We start from the raw sequence: 12,865 nt of genomic DNA on the forward strand, positions 1-12,865 counted from the left end.
CTTTGGGATTGAAGCACAGCTTCTTGCCACTAGGCCACCAGAGTTTCCCGTTGTTTTTGTTAGGTCCTGTTAAGTCAGCTCTAACACATTATATATATATATATCGACCCTGTGCACACCGGTTAAATCTCTTGTCTACTTCAGCGCTGTCCTCGCAGTCTCCACTGTGCTTAAAGCCATTGTTGAAGTCAGCACGTCAATCCCTCTCATCAAGGTTCTTCTTCCCTTTTGCTGACTCTACTTTTCCAAGCATAATACACTTCTTCAATGATGGGCTACTCCTGATAACATGCCCAAAAGATGTAAGACAAACTCTTGTGATTTTTCATTCTAAGGAGCACTCTGTGCTTTCCCCAACAGATTTGTTTGTTCTTTTGGCAGCCCACACAATGTTCAATACTTTTTGCCAACACCATAATTCAAAGGCTTCAATTCCTCTTTAGTCTTTTTTTCTCGTTTCCCACTTACATATACATAAAAAGTAGTTGAAAACACTATAACTTGAGTCAGGAGAAGCTCAGTCTTTAAATTGATATTTGCCCTTTTTGTCAAAAGGTTTTGAGGGCAGATTGCCTTGTTTGATCTCTTGGCAGCTGGTTCTATAAGTGTTACTGTGGATTCAAGTAAAATGAAATCATTGACAACTTCAATCTTTTCTCCATTTATTATGATACTGCTTACAGGTCCAGTGGTGAGGATTTTTGTGTTCTTTATGTTGAGCTGTACTCCATCCAGAAGACCGTAGTCTTTACACACCTTGAGCAAACCTTTAAACTATCTGTGAGCAAGATTGTGTCATCTACATATCACAAGTTTGGGTGTTTTTTATTTTTCCCCCCTATAATCCAAATGCTACGTTATTATTCATAAAGTTCAGTTTTTTAAATTATTTGCTCAACATACAAATTGAATAGGTATGGAAAAGTGATACGACCCTGACATACACTTCTCTTGATTTTCAACCATGTGGTAGCTCCTTGTTCTGTTTGAGTAGCTGTTTCTTGGTCTGTGTATAGGTTTTGTATGAGGATGATGAAGTGTTCTGTAATTATTTTTTTTAATTATTTTTTTTATTTACTTTGTTATTTTTTGTGTGTGTACCATCAAATCAGATCTGACTGGTACAGGAAGTGATTGCCCCTCCTTCTCCAGCAGAGCATCTGGTGGATTCAAACTGTGTACCTCTGGGATTGCAGTGCAACTTCTTACCACTAGGCTACCTGAGCTCATTCTGTAAGTCTTCTTAATGTTATCTATTATTGTTTTATGATCCATAGTTGATAAAACATAAGTAAACCTCTTTTAGACTAGGAAAAAAGAAAAGGAAGCAGAAACTCTGCATACTCTACATGGCTGGGTTATAGATCTTTGGCAGTAGTAACAGTCCTATTAAAGCTTAGTGTAGATCCTAAGACTGTGTACGGAGCTGATCAGGGTGGGTTGCAGTTCTCTACTTTCAATGAGGCTGGGAAAGGAGATGAAGAGTGAAAGCTTTTTCCTAAAGGTTCTACTGAGCACAGAACCTGTGTCTATGATGGATTAGTGAATCTTAAACTTTAGTGTGTGTTCAAATCCCCTGGATGAAGAAATTACCAAAACACATATGTCTGGATCCAAGTCTCAGAGCTGCTGATTCAGTAGGCCGTCCTGGTTATCTAGTGCTGTTACAACAAAGATACCCCAGGAGAATGGCTTCAAACAACAGAAATGTATTCCTTACCATTGGGAGGCTGGTAATGAAAATTCAGGGTGTCAGCTCTAAGGGAATCCCTTCTCTCTGTTGGTTCTGGAGAGAAGTTCTTATTTTCTTCAGCATGTATAGGCCAAGAGGCCCTTGGAGATCTCCAAGTGTTTTGACCTTCCCCAACGAGGAGCATCCTAGAGCAGAAACCAGAGTCTAAATTGATGAACCTCAACCCTGACATTTTTTTTTAACTCTTGACATTCTTGAGGGCACAAAAGCACACTCCTGCATGTCTTTCCTTTATTTTTATTTTTTTATTTTATTTTATTAATTCCTGCGAGTTAAAAGGTATCACAGGCTACATACACCCTAGGGAAAGTCCAGATCAGAGCTGCATCCCTTAATGATATTAAGGGATGTTGCATTCTACCATTAATTCCTTCACAACTATTTGTTTTAACAGATCTTGGTGGATAATTACATAGTTTCCTCATTACATTCTTATATATATGCATTTTGGGAGAAAAAAAATCAGCCTATCACAGTAGATATGGTAGGTAACCGGTAGGCATATTGTTCAAAGTGTCTTTTTCCAGACATTAGCTGATTTTCACTACATGATTGGGAAGAACCTGAAATAGGATGTGGGTAGACTAATCATTAGGGAATTGGTCAGTCTGCCCCATCTCAAGTTTAAATGGAGCAGGTGTAGCAACAGAAAAGGGGAATCTCACTAAAAATAGAGAGTGCATTTTGCATCCCTCAGGGCCAAAGATTCCTGCATTCATTGGGCCCCGGGCCTACACAAGTACAGAAGCAGCCTCAGTGGAGAACCAGAGACCAATATGACACAGATCTGACTTGAGACAGAGGCTCCCTGGATCCAGAGCCAAGGGCCTTTACCTAAGCTTTCTGAGGGACTGAGGGAGATATAATTCTCAGGACTAAGGGACTTGTATAATACTGACCTAAGCCTTGAGACTGAAGGCTGACAAGCTTTTAAGCATGCTTGAGAAACTATCCTGACTAAGGAATTGTGTCCTGTTGCTAACCTGAATTAAGACTTCCCTAATAAGCCCATAGTTATGGATATGGTACTGTGAGATCTATCTGTGTGGCAACTGCAATGGACTTTGAACTCAGTTGTGCAGCAGTGTAATTGATGTTAGAATTAGTAGATGTGGAAGTATGGAGACCATATTGGACCTTACAGGAATTGGTTTTATACTGTGAATGTTATTGATGGGGACAAGTTCCCCTTGTGAAGTTAATAGAGGTTGGGCTCAGTTGTCCTTATGCCACCCTGACTCTTTGTTCAGTATCCTATCCTCTCAGACAAAACATCAAGCAGAGAGAGGGTCTTTGAAAGGTAGAATTGACACAGTGACTATAACAATGGGCTTGAACATGACAGAGACCAGGAGGTTACCACAAGTTATGATTTGCCCATAGCGTCACTACGAGTTGGAGTCAACATGATGGCACCTAGCAACAACAATTTGGCACCTAACAACAATGGATGATATTCATCCATTTTAATCTTGTGTGTAGATAGGCTCTAGTGGCTCACTTCTAAAGTATAAAATATAGAAAAAGATTCAATGTAACTTCTAAGATTAAATTATAAAAGGACAGTGCTATATCTAAGTCCAAAAAGGATACATACTGTGTAAGCTCACTGTTGTAATAATAGGATTGAGGCGGAGAACAGGGAAGGGCTGGAAAGGAAAGATAGATAGATAGATAGATAGATAGATAGATAGATAGATAGATAGATAGATGGATAATGATCACTGCACTGGAATGGGGAAAAGAAAGAATAACCTGAAAGGAGTGGATGATTAGGAACTATGTGTATGACAATTAATGGCCTTACAAGAGGTATTGCAGGACAGGAAGTGAGGAAAGAATATACGTATGCATGAATGAAACCAATCTCTTTGTAAACTTTCACAAAAATAAAAAAACAGAAAGGTTATAAAAAAAGGAGGGTACTTTCACCTTGTTTGTTCTGGTAGAATCCTTTGCCATGTTTGGAGCTGCTCATGCCCAACCACAGTGAAATGGATTGAGAAATTATGGTACATTCGCATGATGGAATACTGGGCAGCACGCAGGAGCAATGATTTTGTAAATTACTACGTACCATTGGAGGGACTGGAGAGTATTATACTAAGTGAACTAACTCATTCTCATAAAGACAAATACTGTATAAGACCATTTGCTGTAGAATGAGTACGAGGATCCAAGGAGAAGGGGGGTAATTAATCATAGGGTCATGCAATTTGATCAGTAGAGGGAAGAGTGGGTAAAGATGCGGTGTGAAAATTAATGCATACAAATCTGTAAGTAAATCAGTAGAAAATAATAATAATAATAAATATTACTGAACATTTGAGATTTTACTATTTCAGTAAATACTAAATCTACAACTAAAAATATGATTGGGCATTTCTACTGATCATTGTTGATAATTTTAAATTTATTTTATATCTAGCTACCTAGTACATCCTTCAATGTAAAAAATATGTAATTAATTTATTACTTTCATGTATTTACATATCTAGTTGCTGACTGACTTCAAGTGAAGCATGACTCATAGTGACCTATGAACCAAAGGCCTGAAGCCTTTCTATAACTATCGACATTTATCAAAGCTCATAGAGTTTCTGGATGTATGTTGTTTAAGAAGTCAATGTCACATATTACTTCAATTTATTATCTTTTTTAGTTCGCTTGAATCTATTATTAAAAATGTATGGCAATAAAATGTGCAACAATGAATGAATGGAAATCCAAGTTGTCTATAAACTTTCACTAAAATATCAATGAAAAAATTTATGACAATAGTAAAAAAAAACCAAACCAACAAAAATCTGTACATAGTCTAAGAAGTTGTTTTGACAGGGGAAGGAGATACTATACGGTTTAGTCAGTAAAGATGTGTGTCAGGGTTCTATCCCATATTTATTCACTCTGCATATTGAGCAAAAAATTCAAGAAATTGATCTATATGAAGAAGAAGAAGGTGACATCAGGATTGCAGGAAGACTCATCAACAACTTATGTTATACAGATGACATACCTCTGCTTGCTAAAAGTGAGAAAGACTTGAAGCACTTGCTGCAGAAAATCAAAGATTACAGTCTTCAATACAGATTACATCTCAGTGTCAAGAAAACAAAGGTCCTTAAAACTGGACCAGTAAGCAATATCATGATAGATGGAGAAAAGATTGAAGTTTCGTTTCACTTGGCTGTACAATCAACATTCATGATAGTAGCAGTCAATAAATTAAAAGACATGTTACATTGAGCAAATCTATTAAATACTAAAGAGCAAGGATGTCATGTTAAAACTAAGGTGTGCCTGATTCAATCCATGGTCTTTTCTAATATTTCCTAAGCATCTGAAAGCTGGACAATGAATAAGGATGACTGAAGAAGAATTGATGCCTTTGAATTGCACGTTGGAGAAGAGTACTGACTATCCTATAAACTGCCAAAAGAACTAACACGTCTGTCTTAGATGAGTGCAACCAGGATGCTTCTTGGCATCAGGCATAGTTAAATTTCATCTCACATACTTTGGACATGTTGTCCTGAGATGTCAATACCTCCAAGCATAAGATTAGACATCATGCTGGGAAAGACAGATGATCAGTGGAAGAGGGACATCCCAATGAAATGGTTTGGTATAGAGAATGCAACAATGAGCTGGAGCATGGTGGAGGTTGAGCAGATGATGCAAAAGAACAAACGAATCTGTCTTAGGTAAGTGCGACTGGGATGCTTCTTGGCATCAGGCATGGTGAAACTTCATGATGCAAAGTTTCAATCTGTTGTTCATAGTGTCACTATGAGCCTTAGTGGACTTGAAAGCGCCCAATATCATCATCAACAACAGCATGGAACACATCTGCTCCTTTGTTAGTGAAGTCTTTGCCACCAGGCCACCAGATGCTACTCTGCATTCCTGGTTTTTCTCTAGAATTTCAGGCTCCTGGAGGGGCTTATGTTGTCCCTCTTGAAGGAAAGAAAATCATAAAACTGCCTCCTGGTTGGCTCAGCCATTTTAATATACCGTCTTCCTCCTTGAAAACAATTAAGAAAACTATGTGTCTTCATTCTCAATCTGCATACAGTCTTACAGGTACTGTTTGGGTTTTGTTTTCTCTTCAGAAGAAATTGCTTCTTTCCTTTATCCCAGAGATATAACCACGACAGGATGCTATTCTTTAATAGCCAGACTCTCATTTATTTGCAAGGGGCCCTGGCAGCACAGACATAAAGTACTTGGCTGCTCACTGAAAGGTTGGCAGTTCAAAAGTGTCCATTGGCCCTGTGAAAAGAAGACCTAGCCATCTGCATTAGAAAAGATTAGAGCCAGAAAAGCCCACTGGAGCAGGCTTAATCCGTCACAGGAGGCCACTAGGAGTTGGAAATGACTTGAAGGCACTTAACAACAACATCTGTTTATTAGCTTAATGTCTCTGGCAATTAAAAACTTCAGCTTTAGACCAGTAGTTCTCCAAGAGTGCTCCCTGGACCACCAGCATCAGCATCACCCAGGGATGGTGGAGACACACATTCTTGAGTACCAGCCCTGATCCATTAGACTGTGAGAGTGGGTGTGGGGACCTGTGTTTTAACAAGTTCTCTAAGACTCTGATGCACAACAATTTGAGAACCAGTGCTTTGGCTGAAGGTCTAAAAGAAATGGATATCTTCCTGCTGGCCTGTATTAAAACTTGCCTCACCATATAGGTGTGTCCTTGACCTTAAATTCTCTGTAGTTCTGATTCTCGTAATATTAAAATAATTAATAATAATGGCCATTAGTTACCATTGGGAGTTCTGGTGGCCCAGTGGTAAGAAGCTGTGTTGCAATCTCAAAAGCACACAGTTTGAATCCACCAACTCCTCCGCAGGAGAAGGATGGGAAATCTCCTCCCATTAACTGTCTCTGAAGGTCCGCTGGAGGGTCAGCTATGGATCAGCTCTGATTTGACAGTATACAACAACAACAACAGTTGCCATTAATTAGCTTGATTACAATTCATGGCAGGCCAGGTGTGTCAGGGTAGGAGTACGTTTCACAGGATTTTCAAAGGCTCATTTTGGAAGTAGACGCCAGGCCTTTCTTTTGTTACCTTTGTTGACTTCAAGCTTCTGACCTTTGGTTAGCATTCAAGCCTTCTTGCCATTTGCACTACTCAACTGTCGGAGATACTAACCTCTCTCTCATGCTGTGGAGTGGGAACTGATTCACAGTTGATTCTCCATTGGTTTTCTGAGACTGTAAACTGGAAATTGTCCATGTTTCTTCTATGGAGTGACCAATGGATTTGAACCTATAGAGTATATACTTTGAGTTAGCAATGAAACTCCCAATAGATACGGACAACAGTTTCCTGAGATCCAAATAGTGCCTGTGGTGGAGAACTGCTGTGAGGAATGAAAATGCTACTGCTAGTAAGTCCTGAGAACAGTGTCATTGATTCAGAGGACGTGCTGTGGAAGTGACTGTAAAGTAATGGAAATGAACATGAAGCTTCTACTTTAGACAAGAGTTTCCTCTAAAAGGGCCACAAAACAGCGAGGTGGGACAAGTGACACCTTGCTAGGTAGCCTCTGCTTCCATCTCCTGGGAACCACTGCATACCCACCGGGCCAGTACTGCTTGCCTGCATACTGGGGACTGAGCAGGGTTACCTCTGATGGCAGAGACAGCATAGTCTATAGTCCATCCCAGCAGGATTGAGACCTTGTTCCTCGGATTGCTGGAGAAGAAGGAAGCAGTAAGTGTCCCAGAACCTACAAGCTGCTCTGTGGGAAAAGGATGGACAATCTCTTCCCATGTGATTTACTGTCTCTGAAAACCCACTGGAATGTCAGTTATAGGTCAGTTCAGATTTGACAGTATACAATAACAACAACAATGATATTTATATGGAGGAGAAGGATGGGCAATATCCTCCCATGCGATTAACTACCTCTAAAATCCCAACAGAGGGTTAGCTATGAGTCAGTTCTGACTCTATAATACACAGCCCCATCACCACACACACACACACACACACACACACACACACGTTGTTAAGTTGAGTAGGACTGATAATGACCCTATGAATAGTTGACCTGTACCCTGGCCTATCCTGTGCCATCCTCATCATCTGTATCTCCATCTCTCTATCTGTACATAGTCGTTGCTGTTGTTAAGCATCATCCAGTTAGACCTGACCCATAACTCACCCTTCAACAGGTTTTTAGAGGCAGTAAATTGCATGAGGGGGAGATTGTTCATTTTTCTTCCATGAAGGCGCTGGCAGATTTGAACTGTGTGTCTTTAGATGTAGCACAGCTCCTTATCGCAAGTTCACCAGAACTCCTATCTTAAACGAAATGTGTATATATTTCTTTAAAGATGCAATTGTAACCATCTCAAACAAGGGTCTCATAACAAAAATTTACAAAATACTACAAGGCCTCCATAAGAAAACTCACCCTGATAACTCAATTACAAAATGGGCAAAAGATATAGAAAGGCTTTTCACATTTGCATGGCCAACAGACACATGAAGAAATACTCAAATATCACTGGCAATAAGAGATATGCAAATCAAAAGCACAATGAGACACCATCTCATCCCAGTAGCAGTGGCAAAGTTTAACAGGACAGTAGGTGAAAAATGTTAGAGAGGATGTGGAGAGATAGGAACTCTCACATACACAGTTGGTAGGATTGTAACATGGTATAACCACTCTGCAAAGTAGTTTAGTAGTTTGGCTTTTCCTAGAAAAGTTGAACATAGAAATTCCACATAACCCAGTTATTCCATTGCTAGGAATATACTCCGAAAATATTAAAACTGAGACACAGGTGGAGATTTGTACACCAATGTTCATAGTGGCATTACGCACCATTGCAAGGACATGGAAACAGCCCAAATGTACAAGCACAATCAAAAGGATTGAGAAACTGTAGTACATCATACAATGGAATACTTTGTAGCATACAGGAGCAATGATTTTAACAATTACTACCTAATTTTGAAGAGACTACAGAGCATTACGCTGAGTGAATTAACTCAGTCTCATAAGGACAAATATTGCATAAGACCATTATTGTAGAAACAGAAAGATAACTACTAAAATATGCATGAGGATCCAAGGAGGGGAGGGTGAAAGCAGAGGGGTGAAGATAGGCAAGGGTTAAATCATTGGGTCACATAATTTGGTGGGTGGAAATGAAAAAAAGATCAAGCGTGGATTTAGAAAGACAGAATAATGGTGGGCATAATTCAATGGTGATTAATTTTATAAAACACAATGAATGGGAATGATTGTATGAAACACAATGTGAATGAAGAATAGTGTGAAACACAATGTATATGAGCTGTGTAAGGAAAATTTTTAAAAGAATGCAACTGCAGCATGATTGAGGCACAGACGCTCATCCTTGTTGGTTGTTGGGTAAATCCTCCAACTCCTGAGAACTCGGATGTATTTTAACTCCACCTTTACCTTCTCTAATCTCACTTCATCAATCCTTCTCTGCTCAGGCCTGTCGCCCTTCATTTGGCAGACATGGCAGGTTTTTCATTTCCTCCATGTAAATGACTTGTTTATTACAGCAGGGGTCCCTGGTCTTGGGGAACCGCTTACAGATATCCTTGAATGGAGCTCAGAAGGGGCTTCATGAATAATAATGAGCAAGTAAACCTGAGATGAGCTTGGACATTGCCTTTTTTAAATTCATGCATCATCCTAAGTGCTGTCATTTAAACAGAAGATGTAGAAGGCTTCCTGTGAAGGCAGAGTCTGAAATATGCTTTCTTTACAAAACTTATCATTTCTGCACAAAGCAAATAAACAAGCAGAAAGCAGAAGTGGGAGGAGGTGACTTCCAGTATGTGTTTTACTTGAGCATAAAATTTGTTTTTCTGATCATACTGAGACATTTGGCAGACCCTAATTCCAATTCTTAAATTTGCATTTCCCTTTCTATTAAAAACACCTCAACTTCCTTCTAGATTACTAGCTGATGGCATAAAGAAAAAGAAAAACTGAGATGAAATTGCTGCTCAAATTAAGTTAACCAAATTAAGTTTTGTCCTGTCAGACAAAAGAATTGGACAGCTGTATTTGGAGCTCTAGTAGTAAGGAACTGCGCTGTTAACCCAAAGGTATGGTATTCAAATTCACCAGTTTCTCTGTGGGAGAAAGATGGGCAATCAATTCACATGTGATTAACTGCTCTGAAAACCTGCTGGCGGGTCAAAAACTATGGGTTGATCCATATTTGATGGCACACCACAATAGCAACAACAACAATAACAATTTGGAGCATGAATTAGAGCTTGTGTCTAAACTGCAGCTTCCCAAACATTGAGTGCACATTTTAATCACTGGGATACTGAAAGAAAAAAGAATAGATCTTCTTTTGTAGGGCAGAAAATGGAACAGATAGTACCAAGCGCTCCCACATGCACTCTCTCTTCCTGCTCACGTTTCCCCTTAAAATTGACATCTTTCCTCAGTACAGTTCATTTGCTAGAATTGATGACTAGATATTGATATGTTATTAATGAAAGTCCACAGTTTGCATTAATTAAGGCCCACAGGGTTTACTCTGTCTATGGTTCTATTGGTCTTGACAGATGTATCACAGAGTCCCACAGAACATTCCCATGGCGGTGAACACACCCAGTGCTGCACTCAGCTACCCCCTGTGCTCCCTTGGAAGTCACTGTTTTTTTTTACTGTCTCTTGTTTTCTTTTTTAAACACTTTATATTTTTGGAATTATAAAGTCTTTTCAAAAGGAAAACTCAAGTAACTTTTTTTGATGACTTTTGTTTTAAAACTCTCTTTTTTTTAATCCAACAAGAGGCCATAACTTTATTAATTAATGATGGAAACAGTACAAATTTCAAACCAAACTGCAGTTACTCTTTTGAAACACCAAAAATAAAGGTCCTCATTTTCCCAGATGGCTACATTGTTAATTCAATAATATCATTTACAATATCATTACGACTTTTCTTCAGGGCTCAGACCACCTTTGCTCTCGACACATTTGCTTGTGACATGACTAACTCTATGTCCTTAACTCGGACACCTGTTTCATCAACCTCTTCCTCTTCACTCTCCTCTCGAACAGTTGGAGGTTGTGTGTTTTCTTGAATGTTTAAGACAGCTTTCACCTTGAACTTCGAATTTCTCAGCAGCTGCTAGCTGTGCTTACTGAGATAAGTCCTCAATCTTGGCTTCACCAAAAACTATGTAGGTATCTGAAACCGGGCTCTTATAAACATCTGGTTTTGTGATGACAAAGAGGATATTCTTAGATTTCCGGTAGTGACTCTAGTAACCCCTGTGACTTGTTGAAGTCCCTGTTTGGACATCGACTTCCTTGCCTTCTTTTCACTCTTTGTTTTGCTTTACCGACTGGTTGGTTCTTCATTGATTTCAGCTGCTGCTGCCAGCTGCGCTTGTTGTGTGGTTGCCGGTGTGGAATCCTGTTCCTCAAGCTCTGGTACTGATTCATCACTGCCGATTCTGTTGCTGGTCCCGTCTCAGCCTGGGGCTGTGGCAACTCCTGCTCTGTAGCAGGGACGGTTTCTGTGGCTTCACCGGACATTTTCAGTACAGTTCGCTAACACAGCGGATGACTGCAGATAGGGGATGGCAGCACAGACAGCAATTACTGTCTAAATTTTTTTTTTAAGAGGCAAAGGGAAACATGAACATCTCAATATAATAGACTTCAAGGTTTTTTTTCTTTATGGCTTTGTTGTGATATAAGACATACAATAAAGTACACATAGTTATATACTGTGATATTTGAAAAAGTTTGATTTATGCATGCGCCTATCAATTGTTACCAAGATAGATAACGAACACATTCATCACTTCCAAAGTTTCCTTATGCCTTATGTAATCCTTTCTCTTCAACTCTGTTAGCCCTGCCATGAGAAACTCGGGGTGAGATTCATGTCAAGACACATGAGATTTCTAATGGATGCTAAGCTTACAGATGCTAAGAGGTAAGAAACTTCCCCTAGTTTCAACAGAGAAACAAAGCTTTGCCCTGGCCTTAGTGCCCTGGATTTGGATTTCTGGCCTCCTAAAGCTGGGAAATCAATAAAGATGATAGAAGATGAATTGATGGAGTTGAGTTTTGGTTTTGGAAAAGAGTACTGAATATACTATGGACTGCAAAAATAAAAAGCAGGTTTGTCCTGGAAAGCGTGCACACGGAGTGTTCCTTGAAAGCAAGAATGGCAAAGCTTCATCTCATACTTTGGACATGTTGCTAAGAGAAGTTATTCCTTGGAAAAGAATACCATGTTTGGAAAGGTGAAGGGTCAGCAAAAGAAGGGAAGACCCCATTGAGATGGACTGACATGGTAACTGCAGCAATGGGCTCAAGTGTATCAGAGATAGGACAGGGGTCAGATTTGTTGTTCATAGGGTTGCTATAGGTCGTACTCAAAAGCATCTAACAACAAAAACAGCAACAATCTCTATGAGAATACAGTTCTGTTTGTTGAACTCAACCATTTGTGGTAGTGCTGTTATAGTAGCACTTATATTACTAAAGACAATAGCCAAAATGTTAATTTGGACATGTAGCTTGCAGAATATTGAAAAAAGTGTTTTTTAAAGTCACTTACTTTAAATGTATGTGTGTTAGAGTAGCACTAGCAAATGAAGACAATTCATGGTTTGTATTATTATGTTATTACTGAGTACCATTTTATTGAATAAGTAAAGGATTATGTATTTATTTACCTGCTAGTGGAGATATGGGTTGTTCCTATGTGCTAGTTATTACAAATAAAGCTGCTAAGACATTCATCACTGACTCTTGACACAGATGTGGTCAATCTGATTTCTGTGCAGTCCATCAGGTGAGATCTATGTGCACAATTGCCATTTGTGTGTTTTTCAAGTATATTTGCAATAAAAAAATGTACAAATCCATTAATTTATTTTTTATTTTTTTAATTTCCACTCATTCATTGTTGCACAGTTTCCTCCCTGCCCACTTCTCCCCCACCCCCAGTTCACTTTTCTCTTTGAAAAGTAAAACAAAACAAAACAAAATTCTTTCATTGTTATATAATCCTCCCTCTGCCCTAGTCCACTCCATATGCAGCTTTCATTTTGGACTC

At 39.1% G+C, this 12,865-nt stretch overlaps 1 pseudogene; it reads right to left on the bottom strand.

The window, feature by feature from the left end:
- Positions 1 to 10,681: 10,681 nt before the first annotated feature.
- Positions 10,682 to 11,328, bottom strand: LOC102863213 (annotated as a pseudogene).
- Between the last annotated feature and the right edge of the window lie 1,537 nt (positions 11,329 to 12,865).

This window comes from Elephantulus edwardii, unplaced genomic scaffold (assembly GCF_000299155.1).
Source record: "Elephantulus edwardii isolate Elephantulus edwardi_28Jun2011 unplaced genomic scaffold, EleEdw1.0 scaffold00283, whole genome shotgun sequence".
NCBI lineage: Eukaryota > Metazoa > Chordata > Mammalia > Macroscelidea > Macroscelididae > Elephantulus > Elephantulus edwardii.